Below are 23,910 nucleotides of genomic sequence, written 5' to 3' on the forward strand. Positions count from 1 at the left end.
ACAGAAAAAGGGTATTCCTGTGGCTGTTTTAAAGTGCTTTATAATTAGAGTTGTATGGTATGATACTCACTGTGGTGACTCCTGTGAATAAGGGAGCAAAGCCACCAAAAGTAGCTTTCATGTAGTTATTTCAGGTTTACAGGCTGCAAAAGTAGTGCAAATGAGTGAATCCAAGAATATAGATAACATAATTTTATGCGTACCTCTAAATGTAGTGATTTAATGTCATAGAGAAAAGTAAATAGCCTATAACATAATCTGCACCCAAGACCATTCTGAAATCTTTGAGGTTTTTCTCTAATCATATCTGAAAAAGCAGATGCGCAGACACACAGAGAAGAAATTGCAGCCATAGTGCTAAAAGATGGTGCACAGTTCTTAATGTGGGAAAGCTCAGGCTGAAATCTGGGACACTCATTAGAAGCCTTTTCTAAAGGCCTAAATCAACGCATGAAATCGTGTGGTAAAAAACGTCTCTGGTCTCATTAAAAAAATTAAAACAAAAAACAAAAACCTGTTAGGCATATGTGTGAGACGTTTGAGTCAACAGGCAACCAGAGGGCTGTGTCAGACTGCAGAGTGTTACATTGTTTTACGTCACATCGAATCACGAGATAATTTAAGCTACTAGCACTTTAAATGTGTCCAATTTTGAGCTCTGCGGGGACCATCGTGCCACCTGCTATTGTGAACAGGAAGCAATATAGTTCAATTCAGTTCAGTTGGTCTGTCTGTCTGTCAGCCACCCACCAAATAAATATTCAGTATATGAAGATGAATACTACTGATTATCTGTATGTAGATATATGTTTTTGGATTTTGTGTCCATTTATGTGATTAAACACATCTCCAATCTAAGAATGGCCCTTAAAGAAAGAAGTTAAAAAAAAAAAGAAAAGCATATTTTACATGAATTATCACAGCAGCTTGGCTTGTGAAAGATTTAGTTCTTCGGAATCCACCTTTGAACACACTTGTGTTGTGATTAAATTGTTGCCTGTCAGCATTTACATAAATGGAACTCACAACAGTCTACAGTTTCCAGCTGTTACTAACACATCATTGACGTCACGCTTGCAACTTCCTGTATGAAGACTGTCCCATTTTTATAGAACCACATGTGTAAAGTCGAATAGTCGAATAACTGTAGTCAACTGTCTTAGTGTGTGGTGGGTTTATTGGGTATAATGATGATAATTATAATAATAATAATAATAATAATAATAATAATAATGATGATGATGATGCTTCACAGGACAAGATCAGAAACAAACAATAAATGAAACATTTAAGAGATCAAAGTGAAACAATAAATAAGGTATAGAAATTCTGGCGTGACAAAAAGACAAAAGGGAGAAAAAAGGAAAAACGGGTAATTAAAGAAAATAGAATTCATCACTAGGAGAGGGCGATCAAACAAATCTAAAACATGACATAATTCAACATGTCAGGACCCGGGCACCCCAGTGCATTCTCTGTTTCTGTGTGTGTGTGCGTGTGTGTGCGTGTGTGTGTGTGTGTGTGTGTGTGTGTGTCTCTCTGTGCTTTGTGTTCAAGATTGTCCATAGGCAGGGCTCCTCTTGAGTCTCCACCCAACTCACCTGTGGCTGGTTCCCCACATGTGGAAGATGAGCAATTAGGGGCTCCTACTTAAGGCGTGGGTAGACGGCCAATCATCACTGGAACATTGATCTGGATTGTGTGGAATGGCTGCTGGCTTGGTTTGCAAGTTGGACTCCCTCCTGTGTGGACACCCCTGAGTCCCCTTGGAGCCTTCCCCTTCCTGGATATCCCCCACGCCACTCTGTGCATTTTCATTATACTGATCTACCTGTAAATAAAAACTTCAGTCTGCCTTTGTGAGCTCTGCCTTTGAGTCCATTCAGCAGGTCATCTTGACCATGTCTACATGCCTAGATGCACTGGGTTCCTGAAATTTGATTGGCTGGTTAGATATTTGCATTAACGTGCTATACACCTACTGTGCACTCTACATTTGCCTGGAAAAGAGTGATCTATCTATCTATCTATCTATCTATCTATCTATCTATCTATCTATCTATCTATCTATCTATCTATCTAATATATATATATATATATATATATATATATATATATATATATATATATATATATATATATATATTAGGGGTGCAACGATACACAAAATTCACGGTTCGGTTCGGTTCGATACTTTGGTGTCACGGTTCGATATTTTTTCGATACAAAAAAAATGTTCATGCCTTTTTAATTTGGCATTTATTAAAATTATAAATATATATTTTAACTCAAAAGTACAGTTTTTAAATTTAACCCTAACCCTTGTGCGTGTTTTTTATTTTGACAGCGAATGCGCACCTGCGGACCACTTATGTGCAGCCCTGGTTATTTAGCTCGTCATATTGCAGCCACAGAAATTCTTTTGTCCATGAAACCATAAAGCTGCACTTTCTTTTTGCCTTATAGTCTGATTTGTCATAACTTCTCCGTTTTGTGGTAAGCTTTTCTTTGGCTGTCACTTCTTCTCCCTGACCTGTCTTATTTGGCTCAGCAGAACTGAAATGCTTTTACACACGGACTCACATAAGCTCAGCGATTCTCTGCGCGATCAACCTCTCACATGTTTAAGCTGCGGGAGATTTCACTTGTCATGTTTGCATAGTAAGCTAACGATTAATAAGACGATGTCAGAGGAATTGGTGCACAAATTATCATCACTCACAGATCTGGGGCCTGTTCTTCGTACTAAGTGAGTTAGCTGGATGAGATTGTTGACGATTTCGCGTGATCCTGGATCGTTCGGTTCCCCGAAGCCCATCCGGGACTTGCTGTCATAGCAACAGAGCCGTAAGCGTAAACCTGCTGGGGAGCAGGTTTACTTTATGTAAACAGGATTAGATCGCGGCCACGCAGGTATGCCCGCGTCATTCATACGAAAGCAACAGCGATATTCCACCACTGTTTCACCATAAATAAATAACATCAATGTAACTAAAGATAATGCAGCACCTGATCCATTTATTGATTTCACACAGATAGATACAGGTCATTTCCTTAAAAAGGGAAATGTACTATTAACATTCTATTACATGTATGTGATTATTACAGATGTAATTCATATTTCAGAGTAGCAATTGCAAATTACTTTGTGTAATCAAGATGAGAGACCACGGCTATAAAAGCCAAGGTGGATTTGGGAAGCCTGTCGCAGCCATGTCCTGTCCGTATACGCGAGCCACCCATTGCGGAAGGTGCAAGATTGATAAGGAGAGTTTTCAGAATTCAGCGTATATTGCGGGACAGACAGGATCCTTTAGCTCAGCGCGACAGTGTGCTCATAGAGAGATATCGATTATCCCGTGAGGATATTATTTACTTAACCAACTTGTTGACGAGGGGGTGCAGGACCACCACCTGTCTTTTTTTTGCTCTGCCCTTTTCTTGGTTGCTGTTAGAAACAAACAGATTATTTCAGGGTCTCTTTCCAAGAGACGAAAAGCAATATAAGTGATAAATATTACCATTCTGTAGAATATTCTTATATGTCACTTTTACCTGTTCCCATGTTCTAGTGGGTCCTGTTGTGGCTCTAATGTGAAAGGGGATATAATATAACATATTATAATATAATATAATGTAATATAATATTGGATAATATAGTGTGATATGATAAATCTACCCTACCGCCTACTGGTGTTGGCCAGAGGGGCCGATGGCGCGATATGGCAGCCTGGCTTCTGTCAGTCTGCCCCAGGGCAGCTGTGGCTACAACTGTAGCTGCCTCCACCAGTGTGTGAATGTGAGAGTGACTGAATAGTGGCATTGTAAAGCGCTTTGGGTGCCTTGAAAAGCGCTATATAAACCCAATCCATTATTATTGTTATTATTAAATTACTTACGAGTTTAATTTGTCAGCAACTTTCTGCCAGCCCTCTCTCCTTGCTTTTGCAGCCTTTGCAGTGTTCCCTTGCGTTCTGATTGAACTCTGAAACTCCTGAAATCCCTCACTCAAGAGTTCTTGCTCTGCTGCCGAAAAATACCGAGCTGAGCGCGCTCCGTCGACATTTTCGCCGACCAATCAGAGGGTTGCCGATCAATGTTTCCACTATCGATGCGTAGCCCCTTTTACGACACCCAGTGATGTCACATTACTGCGTCCAGCTGTACTAATCGTCAACAGCAGGTGTGTTCGGGGAACCGGATTAGCGCGCTCACGGTTAGCGCGATGGTTTGGTCTTGGATGTTTCATTTGATCTTGGATGTAGTAAGCGACGTACGAAGCACAGGGCCCAGTGCTGTCGCTCTCTATACACAGTTCGCGCGATTGCAAAGTGAAAGCAAAAAAACAAGCGCAAATTCAAACGCGATTTCAATATGTCACATATTGACAGTCGCTCACCGATGCCAATGACATAATTACCCAGCTACATTTCTGAAAGAATGCAAAAGCATTGACATATATTTTTCCTTCCTACAATAGCCCGACGGGCAGGGAAGAGATAGATTTTGGTAGCCCGACTGAAAAAAATCGCTAGCTCCAGGACGTCGGGCTAGCGATATTGCGAGCCCTGTATCTGATTGAGGAATCACTCATCTTTGGAAAAGAGAGTTTATTACAGAGAAATGTCTCTTTCCAAAATAAAAGCTATACTATCCGCTTCTTCTGGGCTATATTCTCAGCAGCATAAGGAGAATCATGTGCTAACAGCTGTCTAAATGACTCGGCTAAAGTTAGTAGCATGCTTGTTGTTTTAGTCTTTGCACTAGGATGATGTCGGCGTAAATGTGCAGTCATATTCGTTGTGTTCCCACTAGTGCTTTCAGGTTAATCTCGTTGAAATGACCTTAATGCCACAACACGGCAAATCTCCGTTAACGAGCTACCGCCGATCGCCCCGTGTGTGGGGCTAGACGGCCAACATGTTAACGAGCTAACTGCGCTAACACACTAGTTCCCACCCATGTAATTGAGCATTGCATGGCACATCCAACATACTGTTTTACTTTAGTCCATGACTCGCTTACCTTCAGGGTCATACGTCACATGAAAACCAAAATAATTCCAAACGCCAGATCTGAATGAGGGTGGGGGAGGTCCATGTGTCTTGCTAGCTTGCCCTGCGCTCTTCCTTCTGACTATGCTGTCTGTGTTGAGTGCTCAGTGGATCTGCGCTCGACAGTGCAGCCTAGGCGGAGTAGTCGAACGCAGATTCACTGAGCGCTCAACACAGACAGCATCGTCGGAAGGAAAGTTGATAAAATAAATTACAAATGTTGTATTGTTCGATACATATGCGTACCGAACCGAAAGCACTGTATCGAACGGTTCAATATCGATACGAATATCGTTGCACCCCTAATATATATATATATATATATATATATATATATATATATATATATATATATATATATATATATATGTATATATGTATATATGTATGTATATATATATATATATATATATATGTATATATATATATATATATATGTCTCTTTTTTGATTAATATAGTTTCACAATGATCATTCTGCTTTTCTCACTTTCAGCAGTTTTAAAAAAAGTCCTTGACATTTCATTTTTGCATCTGAACCCTTTTTATTCTACATTAGTCCCACATTTTTGCAGTACTCTTTCCAAAGCCAGTAATGTTTTTAATAAAACTATAAAACCATTTGGTGTCTAAATCTTGAAATAATGGTCTTAGTTTTTATTTACTGATCACAGATTTGGATTGATTAACTGCAGGGGTGTGTCTAGGAAGGGACAAGGGGTGGTATCACTTCCCCTTAGAAATATGATTGGTCCCCTCCTCGTGCCTCCCCACCAAAACCGTTGCACTAGAGTACCGTTAATCTTACAATGCCTAACAACACCATTGGATGAAAGCACTGATTGGATGAGTAGGAATGTAGCTGAGTACATTCAATCAAGTACTTGAAGTAGTACTACACTGCTATCTGATTTTTCTCCACTGTATTCTGAATACAATTACTTCATTTTGTACTCTATACTATTTATTTTAAAGCTTTAGTTACTTATTATTTCTGGATTGCATTATTATGGACCAAGTTACTTAGAAACTTGATCCAAATATTTAAGGTCTACAAATACTGCAAATATTTAAGGTCATGAACATTACAGACATATATATATCTCAGCAATTCAATAATTATAACTTACTAATATTGTGTATAGCAGCGGTCCCCAACCCCCGAGTCGTTTGGTACCGGGCTGTGAGAGTTGAGGCTCGGGTGTGAAATTTGTGGTTTTCAGGGTTTTTATTTGTTTTTAGCGTTATTTTTTTAAATTGTTTTTATCGTTAACTCGGTTTCCCTGGGTCTTTTCCCGTGTCTTATGAATAAATCTTCTTTTTTTGGTACCGGTACTGGTCTTATTTTGTTATATTTATCCGCGACACCTTAAAGGCCAGTCCGTGAAAATATTGTCGGACCGACAAAGGCGCAAAAAAGGTTGGTGACCGCTGATGTATAGGATCCTAAAGTTGACTTTCACATGTATACATTTACTTTATGTACTTTAAATATATTTGAATATACAATCTGTGAACTATTAAGCTATTTAAATAGGATTATAACCTTTAAAGAAGTAAATAAATCTATTATTTATAAAACTGTTCATCACAAGGTTATGTTTAAATTCTTTTACAGCTCCACTTTTCACATAATAAATCTGCTATAGGACGCTGGGCTGTGGAAGATCTTGAGAATTTGTGGTTTTTACAGCAGTTATCTACACTTATCAAATATTACTGACCCAACATTTTGGTTTCATGCGCCCTTCCCCCCCTTTCAGCTGTCTTCATGGTCCCCTCCTGTGCCACCCCATTTAGAAAATCCTGAAAACGCCCCTGATTGACTGCCCTTGCATAGTTGCACACATGTGAAAAACCCTTTAACTGGTCCTGCAGTGACATTTGCACCAAAGCAATGGAGAAAACCCGTAATGTATGTGAAAGGGTGCCTCCGCGGGCCACCACTCTGTGCACCACTGCCATCCACCGTGGCTCCATCAGTCTCCGCCTCCTTCTTAGCGCCGCCCTCAAGGAGTGACTTGGTGTTGAAGCACAGAGAGAGAGAGAGGCACTCTGCAGACTCACACACACACAAACAGAGACACACACACTCTGAGCTCCTCACACCAGCTGCTGTCTCTTTACTAACGGGACAACTTTAAACCTCCTGGATACCACAGTGGACCCTCTGCTCAGTGTGAACACCCCGGACTGAGGTGAGTGCAAACATCCACACATGTTGCCAGCTCTCTTTCTAATTTCGGGTGTGTTTGCCGTGGACCGCTTGAGACTAAACCAGAAGATGGAAGAAGGGAATTTTTTTCCCCCCGTGGAGGAAAAGGGGGCAGTAGACAGGCAGGAGGAGAGGCATGTCCGGCTACTGTTGGAGCACTCCGAGCTAGCGCACTTTACCGCCTTTAGCGGGTCACCAGACGCCTTACTGAGCTGTAATTAAACCGGTGAAAAGCGTCGTTTCCGCTGCTGGCGCCAGTAAACACAACAACACGGGTTGAGCGGCTTTAACATCTCCTCATGGATGTTGGTATAACAGCGCTGCGGTGACACACATGGGTCTTCCCCCTCCTTTAGTCCGGGAGTGCTGGCTGCCTGCTGCTGGGACACCGGGACTGTTTGCAGCGGGCGAAGCTGCAGATGTTTATTTTGCATTTACTTTGTGAGTTTGAGACTCCCACAATCCAGGCTGAAAGGACCGATGTTCAGGCTTTACGTGCCGACGAGCAGAGTCTTCGTCTTAACTTTTATATAGGACATTTTCGTATGTGCACTCATACAGTTTCCGCTTTATTGTTACTGTAGCATGCTCACTTATTCCTCCCCTTTATGTGATTTGAAATGATTAGTCTAATATGTAACCCTTATATGTATGAGTATAATAAAGATGTACTTAAAAATGACCCTAAATGTTATATTAAATGTGCAAACTGCCCCTTTTTGTCCATCACCAGTGCAAAATCCTGCAGAATAACCAGCAAATGCCAAAATCAGCCATTAAAATCACTAACAGTACTTTTCATTGCTGATTTGTTTGATAATCACTTTATCCATTAAAGGATTTGGTCAAATATATTCAACCAGGGTTTAAGCATTAGCTTATACTCCCCTAAATACTGCCTTTATCATGTCATAATACACCCGCCCACACCCCCAAATCCCTAAATTCATCCAACAGTCCAACAGTCTAAAGAGATTCACTTCACAATGACCTCAGACAGAAAAGAGCTTGAAATTCTCATGTAAGCAGCTTTAACTGGCAAATATGTTGGCTTTTTTTTTCTAACATAAGTGACTAAAACGTTTGAAAATGGCTGCTATTTTTATTTCATGACCACAACCCGTTCTGTGCTGGCTACAATGCACATCAGGCCACATTAAACATCTGTTTGACCCTCCCAGTGCTGTGATGACATCAGTAGTGTCCTAATGTGCTGCTTCCAGAGATGTGCACCAAACATCATCAGCAGCATTCATCTCGTTTTGTGCCAGGTGTACCCGTTGCTAAGACAGGTGGGCTTCTTGCCTGGCTGTGTTACCTTTAAATCTTTGATGTGTGGAGACATCCTGAACGCTTTCCGCCTGCTGTTCCTCTCAGCATCTGCACTGGCTGTTGGCTTATGTTGGGGAGTGACGGTTCACTCTGCTGTACTGCGTGCATGTCTGCTGTACATGCATGCGACAACACAAGAGCGACGAAGCGTGTCTGTACACGCGAAACATCAACACCCAAATCTTGGACTCCTGCAGGTGTGCATCACAAACAGGAGTCCGGATTGTGCTGCTGCTAAATATACTGTGCAAGTTGGTGCTTAACTAGATAACCACTGACTACCAGAGGTCAACTGTACCAGCTGAGCTCACTCTGCGATGCAGATAGAAATATAATAAACTTGAGGGTGCAACCCTTGTGTGACAGGTAGCAGGGAGGCCCCAGGAGGGATCAGAAATAAAGAGCAGTTAGACGGCATTCCTCTGCAAAGTTTTGTTGCTGGATTCGAAAGGATATCTGGATCCAGATTAGTTTGCAAAATTTTCATGAAGAAAAAAGTTTGTATTTGTGAATATATGAGGCGACTCCAAAAGTTTATCACTTCTAAATTGGGGGCAAGCTGTGCCTTTAATGCAAATTTGGCCACACTGTTTTGAGTAATAATGCCGATAATCAATCGAACAGATAAATTCAACCCCCAGCTGTTGTTATTTCAGGTAACAGCGACTGTCATCCCATCAGCTGCTGATTAATAGATCACACATTCAGTTCAGTTCAGTTCATTTTTATTTCAAACATTTCAAACATGTGCCTTCACAATCATTACAAAATATCATTCCATTATTTGTTTGAAAAGGAGTAGGCTGAAGTATTTACTTATTAACAAGGTCAAAGGTTAAACTGGTTGAACTTTAAGCGAAGCGCTAAGATGTAAAGTCTATATCTTTGAAACATGTAAGATGTGGCTGTGAACTGATTTTAGTGTAAAAGTTAAACTTTAGCTGTGAAAAACAAGCAACTGATAACTATTAGGGATAAAATAAACTGGAAAATACAGTGAAATCCCCAGAAAATGTTGAAGCCTTGTAAATGTACTGTAACTGCAAACTGCCTCTATGTTGGATTAGATCGAAATCGAAACTGTGCTGATAATGAATTTCTCTCTGTGAAGTTATGCGCGGTAACAGATGCCACATTCAAGCGTAATATTGTGACGTCTGCCTGCCGTTATTGTTTAGCTCACACACAAACCCACACAGGCACATTAACATGGCACTCGTCCACATTACCAACAGCAGTTATACAGAGTAATGGCAAAATTATATTCCCGTGAGTGTCTGAGTGAGTCGTCTCTGATCTCTAAGGAGCCCCATTGCTATGCTTCACTACTCCCTCCTCACTGAAGAGCTGCCTCCATATATTCTCTGCAGCTTTGTGCCCTAACTGATGTTTAATTATTCCAACACGGTGATTTGACTGTTGCTCATAAAATATTGAAACAGAAACAGCCCTGGAGGGATGCTGAAACACTGGCCTCGCTTGATACTTAAATAGGGCCTGCAGTGAAACGGGGCATCAAAGCGGGTCAGCAGAAGCGTGAAATAAAACTTGTGTTTCTTTGTATAAATTGGAAATCTGTTTCTCAGCTGCTTGCTGCTAAACAGGTCTTATCTGAGCTGCACCCCAAACCAGTGCGCTTTCTTACTATGGATAAGCGATTATAGTAGATCAGCGCTCTGATTACAGCTAGGAGCAGGCACTGACTGCTAATCTGTGGTCTTAATACTAAGACAGGCAAATCGCAGGGCAGCTATCAAGCCTACTTAGAGGTCCTCAAAGTCCACAGCCGTCTCCTAAGGTGTAGATTTGTTGATTTTTGTTGCTGTCTTCAGGTTGACTTGAAAGTGGGCTTGAGTGTGAATGCTTTTATTTTGCGGTTGGGTATAAATCACCAGGGAAGGAATGCTGGTCAGGTAAATTTGCTTTAAGTGCACTTTCAGACCTCTAATTTGTTTGCTCTGCTCTAAATCTGTAGGTGATTTTGTAAACTTTGCTATGGTTTCTTGTAAGGCAGGGAAAATCCAACAAGCCAAAATATACCAATGCAAACACTATGCTCACTGGTCAGAAGAGCAGAGTAAGATGTGAAGCAGAAGGTCCCGCGTTCATAGTGAGACCTCGGTTTATTATCTGCTTTGAGCTTACACATGACCTATTTTGATTGATCATGCAAGAATAAAAAATGCCCGTCACAATTTTCCAAATTCTGACATAATGTAGTAAAATGTTTGGTTTCGTCCAACCAACAGGCCAGAATTCAGATTCTTATTTTCCAATCTAAGAAAACAGGCAATCATTCAAACAGGTTGGCTTTAAAAAAACTGCATGATTGCTAATTGTGTTCAGTATGATTTAATAATCCTTCATCTGTCTTTCATCATCACACATTTTCACTTGTGTGGCGTTTCTGCATGTATTCATCTAATTTATACTCTCCTCTGGACCGTCTGTGAAGTGGTGGGCTTCAGCTGAGTAAATACTTAAGTGATCAGTGGGAGTAATGGCGGATCCCCTGCTGACTGATGCTAGGATATCTTAACCCCCCCAGCCCCCCATGCGACCCCTCACTGAGAGGATAAAACCACAAACATCAGTGCTTTGCAGAGATGTGCGTTAGCTTCTTTAGCACCACGCAGCCCTAATCAGTCTGCTCGGTGGGTGGAGGTTTAGCTGCAGAGCATTTAATCTGCAAATGGTCACTGTCCACTTAAAAACCAGCAACTCCAATGTGATTTTTTTTTTTAAAGATGCCACCTGAATTGAACCTGCTTTTTCATTTCATTTTGGAAACGATAAAGTCGACAGTTCAGGTGCAGAGAGCTGCGATGTGCCTCTAAGCTGCTGATCAATAAGACAGTTGCACACCGCTTAATGTCCCAGCATGGGGACAGCGGTGTAAATGGATTTGTATTTATACACCACTTTTCCATCTTTACTGAGAACTCAAATGGCAGTTGTACCGCCACCTTCTCGCTGCATTTAGCAACTTTTTTTTCTTCTTCTCTCGCTCTCTCTCTCAGAAAAAGCTTCAAAGAAACATGTACTCCTTTGTACTGACATTACCTTTTTTTTTTTTCTTTTCTCAACGAGGTCTTGCTCTCCCGGCGCAGGTACAGCTCTCCCTCTGACTCTGCCTTTTCCAGCAAGTGAGCGAACAGCGAGCTTTTACCTCTGACAGAGTGCACAGCTGAATGGAAGAGAAAGTATGACACATTCTTTGGTGTCTAAGTTTCTCTCTCAGTTAACATTGTACGTCTGCAGCCATGGTCGTTAACTTGTTTTGTTGTGTAAGGTGATTTTGAGTCCCCGGCACTTGCACGAAGCTTCAAATATCCACTACTGAAAGTCCAAAGGCCGGCAAAATGGCTTTCGGGACAGTGCTGCTCCCGCATAGTGAGCTTTTGAAAAGGCCATAATTGTGTTTCTAGTGACTGTCAAAGCTCAACCAGAGTCCCCTCACAGCGAGTCTGACAGCTTCTCATGGCTGGTTAGCTCTGACTAGCAGCTCTACGTCTCTGCCCAGGCTACATTGTATCCCCTGACCCTCCCTCTGTCACACACTAACCACAGGGCCTCATCTCCTACACTTGTTGGTCTCGCTCCCCTGCTGTATTTTCTGAATATCATGGAGGGGGACCTGCATGACTTTGAAGAGGTAGATGCCCTTAACACTCGTCATTGATGTTCTTATAGCAGAGCTAAAGGTTCTATTTTGACTTTTCTGCTGTTGCCGTTAAAGCAAAAACAACACATCTTTATAGGTTTTCATGCTTATAGAGTGTCTGTAAGGATTTAGGGTTTTGGCTTTTTTTTTTTTTTTATAACCCCCTGCTATAAATATACACCTTTCAGCCTATTTCTCTATGTGCTTTTTTTCTGCAGAGACAGACCTGCCAGAGTAGTCAGTCAAGCAAGCTAGTGAACAGGAAGTGAGCTCATAGAGTTTGAGGCTTGCACTGTGCTCAGGAAGGCATTTGACTGAGGGGGGATTGTAAAGGTTTTTTCCTCACATTGTTGTGTGAAGCACACTGAGCCTCTCTGGTTTTCTTTGAGTTCAACATATGCCTCTTTGTATACACATGAAATTCTTGGATTGTTTTGTGCTGTATTGATGGTATTGTATCTATAACCTACAGATACCAGGCAGTAGTAAAAGGGCTCTCAGGTGAAGGCTGCAAAATAGTCGCTGTTCACAGAGTGTCGTGCTTTTATTCTGCTCTCCTGATGAGCAAAATGGCTCTTAGATTAGACGACCACAGCTGTTGCACTTCAAAGGGAAAATTCAGCCAACATTGAAAGTGTTGTTGAAACCATCCTTGGGTCTGTGTGTGTGTGTGTGTGTGTGTGCATCCCTGCTTTTTGATGGCTTGTTTTTATGAATTCTCCCTGCATTGTTGGAGATGGTCCCTTTAATGTCTGCTTTGCTCTGTCTTGCTTCTCTGTCTGTGCCCTGCACCCATTGGTCTAAAATTGACCGCATGCTCTGGTGCTTGGTCGTGCCTGGTCGTGCCAAGGCTGCAGTTGCACAGTAATTGTGTGTGTGTGTGTGAGTGAGTTGTGGTTTGAACTCTTGCGTGGTTTCTTCTGCATTGAGCTTGCATGACCGTAGATGCATCTCCAAGTTTGTCCCCTTTTTCTTTTTCCTTTATTTTTATGAGCAACTTTGCTCAAATCACACACACACACATATATATTTTGCCTGTTGGTGTTCTGTGAGCTTAAAAATAGTGCTAACTGATTCTCTGTAGCTTTGATTCCTTAACTGTAGGATCTCTTCAAAATGTTTGCATCTGTATCTCTTTAAAAATTGATGAGTGAGCACAAGTTTATCTGAAAGCTTCCTTTTAGTAAACCTCACAAGAGACCAAATGTTTTAAAAGTGCATCAGTGTCTAGACATGATGATGATCTACATGTCCTTGCTGATACACAACACTTCCAGCATTAATCTACAGAAAGGACAGGGAGTAGAGCGGTACCACAGTTACAGGGATGTGGTCATTTCTCTTCTGCTGTGGTTCACAGTCGCTGCAGGGCTGTAGTCCTCCAGCTATCTAATTACCGTAATTGTCGGGCTATAAGCCGCTACTTTTTGCACAAGCTTTGAACCCTGCGGCTTTTAGTCAGGTGCGGCTTTTCTATAGATTGTCCATGATTTTTGTGATATCGTAAGACGATTTGTTTTGTTTGTTCCGCTGTTGTACGGCACTATGTTGCCTGGCGGAAGGATCGGGGTTCAAGAGTGGTGTGTTGGTCACATGTCCATCCGCCAGGCAACATAGTGCCGTACAAGTAGCGCGAAAAACAAACTTCAAAGTAGCGCTACGCGTTCAGCGGGAGGCGTGGATGACGAGCGGCGATAAACTTGCGAAAAGCAAGTTGTGCTCAACTCTACCGGTGGATTCTGACAGCGTGGAAAAGTGTGCAAACATCCACGATCACCAACGGATTTCGAAGGGCTGGACTGCTGCATGATGGAGAGGAGGACACCGCCACGGCCCTTCAGAGGGTGTTCGACTCCGACACTGACAATGACAATGAGGATTATCTTTGGTTTTGAAAGTGACAACGAAGGAAAGAAGCTGAGAGTGGATGACGAAGCCATCCTGAGCCTGTTCGTATCCGACACTGGAGAAGAGGACTTTGGTGGTTTTAGTGCGCAGGAAGATGGTGGTGAATGACTGACTTTTCTTCTTGTTAAAGATGTGTCACTGCACCTGAGCCTAAAAGGTAGTCTGAATCTATTTTTCTGGTGTGCTGTAGGTTACTGTTATGTACTACATTTGTTACTCATTTATGAAGCACAGCACATGTGCAAATATGTACCCATAACTTGATTTTCAAAATATTAATAAAAGGGGTGTGTCTCCAAACAGCCATCTCTTTCCTGACAATTCGCTTTGTGCATATTCTCTTACATATGATAAGTCAACATTGAAACACCTGCGGCTTTTGGTCAGGTGCGGCTAATGTATGTACAAAACAGGATTTTCCCCTGATTTTAGCTTGTGCGGCTAATATTCAGGTGCGCTTTGTAGTCCGGGAAATACGGTACCTCCTCTAAGGATGTTTTTATGTTTTCCTGCCTTATCTTGAAGTTGTCTCAAAGTGTCTTTGATTTGTGTTTCTTTTAAAATGATTTTTTTGATGTTGCAAACGGTGATTTTATTACAATTCTTCGTTCATTCTCATCTACTTTAATGCAAAGAGTGGCATGCTTATTCCATAATTATGTGGGGCAAGTTTCATTGAGATTAAAACAAATACAACACAAGTAAAAACCAATTGCAATAATTCCATACAGACAAGTGAGCGTGATTAAGAAAACACAACATTTTCTAACATTAACGTGACAAATTTAGACTGCTAGTGTTATAATTGTTTTTTCTAAAAAAACCCCAAAAACTCCGTGTCTGGTTGTTCAGCTGAATTGCTTCTGATGATCTGCCTTCCTACTTATTTGCTTTTGTTCCAGTCTGTGGTATCATTTACTCTTTCATAAAGGTTTTTACCTTTCTTATTTATCATAATGTAATAACAATTTCTATCTTTCCTTTCGTCATGTGCTATGAATATAAGCAACTGAAGTATATACCAACCCTCAGTATTGGTTGGTTGGTTGGTATTTGGGGCAGTGATCTAAGCAGAGATGCTCAGGCCTTCCTCTCCTCCAGCCACATCCTCTGGGTCTTTTGGGGAATACCAAGGTGTTTCCAAGCCAGCCGACAGAGAGATTTAATCTCTCTAGCGTGTCCTGGATCTACCTTGGGGTCTCCTCTTGGTAGTAATTGTGGGAAACACTTCACCTAGGAGGCATCCAGGGGACATGTTCTTGAAATGCCTGAACCCACTCAGTGGCTCCTTTCAGCATTTAGGACTAGCTCTGCTCTCCTGAATGACCAAACTCCTCACCCTGTCTCTAACGATGAGCCCAGACACCGGTCGAGGGAAGTGTACTTCTTCTGCTTGTATTTGCGTATTCATCTGGCCATGATTAACAGCTCATCGAGATGATCACTGTGGGAGTGAACTGCCCAGTACATTGGAAGCCTCCCTTGTGTGCTCAAGTTTCTCTTTACCACGATTACTACAGAGCAGACACTGCAGAGGTTCTCTCACCAAATACAACCTTAGCCCCTATCTCTAAGAAACACATTTAATATTCATATGTTGGTATTTTTCTATTTATCAAAAGCCATATTGTTATTGCCATAAATAATAATATTGTTATCAATGTTACATTTTGCTGGTCAGATGTGCTATTTGCCTTCACATTTCTGCAAATCTCCAGAGTAGGGGGGCAAAGTTGGCGTGAACCATTAGGCTGAAACATCCACATGAACAGGAAGTACACCGGGTGGAAATAAAGTGGAATTATCCTTTAAGAAACCCCCAAATGACGCATATGCTCATTCACCTTTCACTCACGGAGGAGCATCAAATTGCCCAGCAGGAAGAACAGATTGTGGCGCTCTTCTCTTTTTCTGCTTTTCTGAATCTAACAAATACAGACGAATATTTGCTTTGTAGAAAAGTAAAATGAGAAATCGGCACGTAATCTCTGACTCTCGCTCTGCCCGCGGTTACTGGCACGGTGCAGGCTCACTGCGTACTCATCTTGGTTTAGTAGTGGATTAGAAGTGACACTTACTGCAGGCTGGCTGACTCTAACCCTTGTTTACTCTGGCTGGGTTTTAGCCGGGGACTCAAACCGTTATTAAGCAGTGAAATGAATCGAATGTAAGGCAGAGAGGAAAGAAAGAATAGGAGGGAAAATCTAGCAGGGACAAAAACCTAAAGAGCAGAAGATATTTCCTGAATCTGCCTGGAGATAGAGCACACTGACTGCAGCAGGGTGGGTTATAGACCCTCGAGGCCAGGGCGTGTCATGGTCAAACCCTTATATAAATAAACAAAAAGATGCTTCTAAAATAAACACAAATTGCTCGTGTTAGTGTGCAGCGGATTGACGAGTAACTCCACCCAGGATCCGGAGCGGACAGCGGGCGCTAAACATGAGCTGCTGTCGTGTGCAGGTCAAGCTTTCCTTTGCTTTGGCGTCAGGCCTTTTGTGAGACGCCCCCACACTAGAAAAATGTGGTCCTACAGAAAGCACCCGTTTCAGATACACGCCCAACTCAGAACTTGAGGGAAAGAGGAGCAGTGTGATGTTTTCTAAAGGAAAGTTAAAAAGGTGTATGCTGTGGGTCTCTTGCGCTCTTTTTTTTTTTTTTTTTTAAAGCTCTAAACCTGCATGCTTTTATACTGATGTAACAGAAAGCAATGGGCTCGTGTGGGCAGGTGAAATAAAAGCTGTACATTTGTACTAAAGGAGCGTCTCAAAGAATGAAAAGGGCCGTCACGCATTAACGAAGATGACAAGCAAATGCAGCCTACAGATGCACATAACAACAAAGCAGAGTAAGGAGAATAATTAAAGTGTTTTTTTGGACGTGGCAGGGACATGAATCTTTACTGCAAAGTGCCCGCCGGTGAGAGGAGGTGAGTTATACTCCTTCAAAGTTTGCTTAATGGACTATAAGACAGGAATACAGATGATTCACACTAGATCAGAGGACTTAAGCCTCTTATACGCAGGGAACTTGCAAAAAATCTGTTAAATTAGCTGCAAAAACCGATAGTTCACACCTGCTGTAGGTCCCCCAGTGTATATAGAAATGACAGCTGTGTTAAATATATTAAGATATTTTTGCCATATGTCTCGTCTGACAATAATGACAAAGTGAAATCGCATCCTGTGAAGTTTTGGACCACTCGTAGCCCTCCTGACATTTATGTTCTCTGTTTGTCTCTTGTGAATGAGGCAATGGAAATTCATGCTATTGCGCTAATTGACTGCTGATGCAAATGGACCTTCAATGGCCGACCCAGTAAAAGACCCCAAGCTTGTGCACTTTGGATGTAATGAGTACAGGACAATTTTCAAAACTGGCTTTACAAATATTTTATGAGGAAGGAAATGCATTTAGACATGAAAGGCTCGCTCCATTTATTGATTAGTGTCTTCAATTTGTGTTGATTAGCAGAAGACTCAGGATGATTTTTGATAATTGATTAATGGTATTTTCAAGCCAAAAATATATCAAACTGTTTTTGTATGCAGCCTCTTGAATGTGGAGTTTTTTTCCCTGTGTTTTAAATAGTTCTGTGCTTTATGGTAAGTCAAACAAATTAGCTTTTTTTTAGTACTAATTTCATAGACCAAATGCTTTAAGAAGAGAAGTGAAAATGATATCAGTCCAAGGTGAACAGAAGTTTGTCTGTGTACATAAAATCTGCCCTTCTCTATCCTATGACTGGAACCGTCACTGCTTTTGTCCTCATTAAAGCCATGGAGGAAGATTGCTGCTAATCTTAATATACCCCCAACCTTCAACCTTGTGTTCTGATGAACCCCTGCCTCTAAGTAAAGCAGATAACAAACTAAAGCACATACTACCAGATTAAAGTGGGCAAAGATGGCTTTTGGAAATGTGGGATTTCTCCTGCATGGAGGAATTTTGTGGCGTCCCTCCTTCAAAAAGTTTTAAAAATGGTCTTCTTGCTAAATATGTGCTATGCTGACACACTGGACACCTAGAATAGTCAGATCCACTTTAGTCAGATTGTATGTGTTTCCCAGTGAAGTGATCAGAAGTCGGGAAGACGGACAGATCCTGGAAGCATGTCTCTGAGTGGCAGTCCAACCTCAAATGTAAACCAGTATAGCTGCTGTGCACGGCAGAAGATTGTGCATAAACCAAAACTAAACTCTTTTTTTTTTTTTTTTTTGTATGTATGAATACTTCAAATGAACAAAAGGTTTGACTCCATCTTTCCCCAACATGTATCAAGCTTGCTTTATATTGTGAAGTAAACAAGAAGGGCTGGATTTATGACTAAAAAACAAACAACACATCGCACATTGTGCAATTTGGCTCATTGGTTAAACACGTCAGCATTTTTGCACAACTTCAACATAACTTTGCGTTGGTTATTCTTTCCATGTGTTCGTAGTACACCTGCTTTTAGTTTACCTGTTTATTTATATCATTGCCCATCTTCTATTTTGGGTAAATACACAATTTAGAGAGGAAAACAAATGAGTTAGAAGTGAGAAAACTCATTCTCGATACCAACCACAAGAAACCCGTGAAGAGCAAACAAAGTGTTTTTCTAGCTCTTCTTTCCTTCCACTTTTTATTCACATCACAAAAAGGAAAGAAAACGAATGGTACAACTCAGCCTGGCTGAAGTTTCGAGAGACTTCATGCCCATGCAGATTTTGTTGTACATTTAAGTTGTTGCTTTTTGAAGTTTAGGTGCACTATTTGGATGCCTGTCTGAACAATGACTGGTGACATCTGCGTGCTTCCTTAGAGAAGGCTGTCAAACCTTCACAGGCAGTATGGAGTGTAACGTGTCTTGTCCTTTTTAAACTTCTTTAAATGTTGGGATGAATAAAGAGCGTCTTCTCCCTTCACTCAAACCAAGAAAAAAACCATTAGACTACAAAGAAGCAACCAATGTAAAAGAAGTTTAAGGAAACAATTATTTAGTTTTTAAATATGTATAATGTTCTAAAAATCTATCAAATCTACATGCTACAAGGGGTTGGAACTCTGTTGCACTGAGACTGTACACTGTCCGTACATTACATTTTAAAATGCAAAAGCAAAATTATTTATTGTTCTCCTTGAAAATGATGCGAAGTGATGTGAGGCACGTCCCAGCTGCTGAAATGCAGAATTGAAGATGCTATAACCGTGGGACTGTTGATGCAGTGTTGAGCTAGTTTTTTCAGGCAGGACCATGAATTAAATTAACAGGACTTATACCCTGCACGACTGTAGGGCCAGCAGTGTTTTGATGCAGCCATAAATATGTTGGTCAGTAGGTCCCTGCAGGATCAGCTCTGCCAGAGAAACACAGATTTACTGCAAGATTGCTGGCTCGGTACTTACAAACATAAAGTAAACAGCTTATGTTGACGTAAGCTAATGTAACTGGTGTGCTTATGAGTTGACTTGAGCTTATTGCGTCACATTTTTTTTTTGAAGTGGGAAATCGAATTGCTTTTGAGCATTAAAACCACAGGCACTAGAGAGGTTTTAATCTACTTCTGGGTGCAGACGGTCAGTTGAGGTATCCTGTGGCACATCAACTCCTTGCTTTTGTCGATATGCAGCGGGCTTTCTACCTCTGCCCTGGTTCATTACGGCAAGGGAGACAATGACCCAGAATCAAGTTGACCTGAGTGCTTTAAATCAAGGCTTCACCAGAGGAAATAAATTCTCTCCCCAGCAGCACGCCCAGCGCCAACTAGGACAAGTAATCCAGACAGAATAAAATCGTCCTTTTAGAGGGCGCTGAGGGAGAGAGGGATGAAGGAAGACACAATTGGCAAGAAAGGAAGAGAAAAAGAAAAAGGATGGAGAGGTATCACATGGGAAACCAGTCAGAGCAGTCCCACAGAAACTAAAATAAATAAACATTTGAGCTTTGTCTTCTTCACCTCTCTACAATTTGTTTTCCATATTTAGATTTTGTATTGAATGTTAGTTTTTAAGCTTTTTAAGTGTGTCTCTAGTCCTCTCTCCAAGAGCCTGGTTTTGGCAGATGTTTCTTCCTGTTAAAAGGGAGTTTTTTCTTCCCACTCTCGTCAAATGCTTGCTCATAGGGGTTCGTCTGATTGTAATATTACTGTAGGGTTGAAGCGATGGCTGTTGTGATTTGACACTACATGAATACAATTGACTTTAGTTAAATTATCTAAAAGACCGACCATTAGAATGTTTGCAAGCATGTCTGATGGGATTAGCAGACTTGTTTGCTTACTTTGATAGTTCGTAGTTTACATCACCAGTTTTAGATGATATGTAAATAAAAAAATGTTCTTGTAGCCAAGCATGGTGTGTGAATTAATGGGCTTTAGAGGTGCTTGTAGGAGAGATGGAGCGAAAAATACCCTCAAAATTCTATGATGGGATATTTCAAGGAAATTTACTGTAATGATTTTTAGGATGAATTGTGTGATGGAAGTGAAGGGCATTTTCTATCTGTCTTTCCCAATGAGCTACTGTCACTGATGACAGAATGCTTAATTCAAAGTGTTAATCTATTGCCACGAGGCGCCACCAGCAGCTGCATTAAAGTGAATAGTAGTTAAACAGTATAAGTCATATGTAAGTGCAAAAATAGCCTTGGAAGTTTTAAGTAAAAGTATAATAGAACTGCTTAACATTTCAGTTTAACAGTCACTAAAATAACTTGTAACTTATCAGGAGGATGCACAATATTGTCACATAAATGAAAATATATCTGGTAGGTCTCTAAAGTCGCCACTAGGATCCAGTCACCTAGTGGTGCAGATCTGAAACTACACAGGCATTTAGGTGGTAAGGCATGTTGTTGATTTGCTGTCTATTGCTTTTGATGTCAAATCCTCTCCAGCCTTAGGTATTTAAAAAAAAAAAAAAGAAGCTAAAAATAGTATTATTCGCTACTTCTTTTAACACAATCAGGTAGTCGTACCATTTAACTACATCGGCACCGCTCTTTCTATCATATGGAGTGCAGGACGTGAGAGCTCCAGCGATGCTCCGTTGACTCATTTGTTTACTGTTGGGCCCCTCATCACCGGCTGCTGGTTATCTCCTCCTCGCGTGCCATCATATCCTGGTGGTTGATTGTGTGTTTGTGCCACATCCATTGAAACAAGTTTCTACTTTCCACCTTCAACAGGAATGTTTTTTCTTGAATATTTTGAAGAGTACTCTGTTGAAGTTGTTCCCTCCAGGCCTCGATGGCCGGTGTCCTGCAGGTTTTAGATCTCACCCTGTGGCAACACACCTGAATCAAAAGATGAATTCATTATCAGGCCTCTGGAGAACTTCGAGACATGTTGAGGATGTAATTTAGCCTTATAAATCAGCTGTGTTGGATCAAGGACACATCTAAAACCTGCAGGACGCTGGCCCTTGAGGTCTGGAGTTCCCCCACCCCTGTTTTAGACAAACCTAGACTACCTGTTTTGGAGTCTGTGATAGGCTAAGCAACCAGCTGCTAGTTTAATGTAATATAAATGGCATCTCATCAAACTGCTGACGGCAGTTTTAAAAAAAAAGTAAACAACACTATTAAAATTAACCCTTTACAGCCGATCGGAGCGGGCACGCTCCATTTTGCGTAACTATTTTTAAATCCCGGTAGCTCTGCAACCACGTAAGCTAGCGCAATAATTTTTTTTGCATATGAAACCGGAGGAGTTGTACTTACATCTTATGCCATCAGCTTGTCCTAGGTCACGGTTTCCTTCCACATATAGCTTTGCAAAAACTGCATAAAAATCACTTGCAGCAACAAAAACATGATATTCCAGAAACACGCTTCGCCGATCCGATCAGCTGTTTGTAACACTTCCTACGTCCATCAGCGCGAACTATCACATGACCGCATGACCTGCCCGAAACCGGAAGTGACGTCATTTTGCGGAAATGTAGTTTTTTTACGATCGGGGCCTTATGAGCCTATACTTGTGTTTTAAAAAGTTATGTTTGAGTTTATGACTTTCTGTGTCGTTTCTGGGATGCTTAGGACTCATATTGCACTGCTGGAAATAGTTTATTTTGATGCATATGCTGTTATTTTGCAAATTTGCACTATAATATTTATTTTCGTTTTTCCTGCAGTGTATAAAAATTGGTGTATTTCAAAAATAAAACTATGAAGACACTCAAAATAAATTTCCTGTGGTGGGAAACTAGTTTGTGCAACTTTTTTGTATTTACAGTTTTGAGGGATGAGCCTCTTAAATTTCTCTAACTAGAAATATATGTTAAAAAAACAAAAACGATTTTCAATTTTTTTGTAGTTTATTGCACTTTTTTGCAATTTATGTAATTACTATGCACCTAATGCAGACATATTATTAAAGTTTGGGCTATAATGGTTGTATTGATGTATAGCAACTTGAAATGCTCCCAAAAATGGCTCCACAGCATGTAAAAATATAATATAAGCTCTGGCGGACTTGGTTCTATGGTAGGTCTTAAAGGGTTAAGGGTTTTTGATGTTTTGTACTGAAAGACTTTAATATTCATCCAATTAGGGCATCAAACAAGAGACATTTTAGTAAATTATTCACATTTATGTTGAAAAATATGAAATTACCCAGGTCTACTTATACAAAATGTCTTTTGTGTGTTTTTGTATTCATGCATTTCTCAGATAAAACTTTATCAAAGCTGTCTCAGCTTTTAGTTGTCTCTTTGTGGTGTTGCAGCTCACCACTATAACCGAGAGACTACCTGTTTTCAGTATTTGACTTCAAATATCCATTAACATCAGCGTCTTCAACCACACGTGTGCGTGCGTGCGTGCGTGTGTTTGAGCGCGTGTGTGCATCTCACCAGTGCCTGTTCGGTTTTCTGTTTATCTGTTTACGTACAGCAGCAGCTGCTGCTCCTCTGCTCTATCGTCTGCTGCTGAGTAACAAGGTTTCCTCTTTACTGTGTTTTCAGCGAAAAAAGGAAACTGCTGCTGTTGCTACTGAGCGAGTGGAGACTGGCGCCCAGAACATAACACAACATAAAACACGGACAGATCGGTTCGTTGCATCAGAGCCCATAAAAACAAAATTTCCAAAAAGCCTTGGTCTTTATTTCTACATGTGTGGGGAAGTAGAACGACAGCACATTATAGACGTATCATATTCGTACTTGCACGGTTAATTGAACAACTGCAGTACGATACAGTGCCTGACACTGCACTGAAGGTGTGATTGTGTGCGTGTGTTCCTGGCTCTGTCAAAATGCAGACCTGCCTTTTGTCAGTTTGACCACATAGACTAGTTTGACACATCCAGGGGTCGTGTTTCGGTTAATGAATGTGTTTTGTCAGAAAGGTCAGGTGTCGAATCTTGGTGTTACAGTCAAAACTAACGGCTTCCTGTTTTAATTGCCGTGTGCTGTGTCATTAGACGTTTGCGCCGTGTTTCTTCAACACTAGGTAAGGGCTCAGAATAATTGGTAGTGTGTGATAATGAGGCCTCTGGGGTAAAGCTTAAATCTCTTTAAAATGCTGTCAGATGAGTTAAAAAGCTGGTGTCACTGTCTTATAATTATCAGATGATGCCACCTTTTTCATTTAATAGTTTTTGGCTATCCCTTTCCATCATTAATGATAACACTGCAGTACTTAACTTGCAGAGAACAATCAGAGAAACAACACTGCTGAAGAGGTCGGAAACACGAGGTGTCGTGCACCTCTATAAACCTCCCTGGCTGCACGCAGGTGTCTCAGCTGCACAGC

At 41.1% G+C, this 23,910-nt stretch overlaps 1 protein-coding gene across 2 annotated transcripts in view; it reads left to right on the top strand.

The window, feature by feature from the left end:
- Positions 1-7,113: 7,113 nt before the first annotated feature.
- The window catches only part of LOC147331499 (protein phosphatase 1 regulatory inhibitor subunit 16B-like), a 95,245-nt gene continuing 78,448 nt past the window's right edge, over positions 7,114-23,910 (top strand). The window contains exon 1 of one of the 2 annotated variants that reach the window (XM_086293868.1): positions 7,114-7,250. The gene's annotated coding sequence lies outside the window, so the exon portion shown is untranslated. Of the gene's footprint in view, positions 7,251-10,421; positions 10,513-23,910 lie in introns of those variants that run through there. The other variant, XM_086293869.1, reaches the window with a different exon arrangement.

This window comes from Aulonocara sp. 'chitande type north' Nkhata Bay, linkage group LG5 (assembly GCF_057382095.1).
Source record: "Aulonocara sp. 'chitande type north' Nkhata Bay isolate Kocher_YH1m ecotype deep benthic linkage group LG5, A_spYH_male_GT1.1, whole genome shotgun sequence".
In the NCBI taxonomy this organism is placed as follows: Eukaryota; Metazoa; Chordata; class Actinopteri; order Cichliformes; family Cichlidae; genus Aulonocara; species Aulonocara sp. 'chitande type north' Nkhata Bay.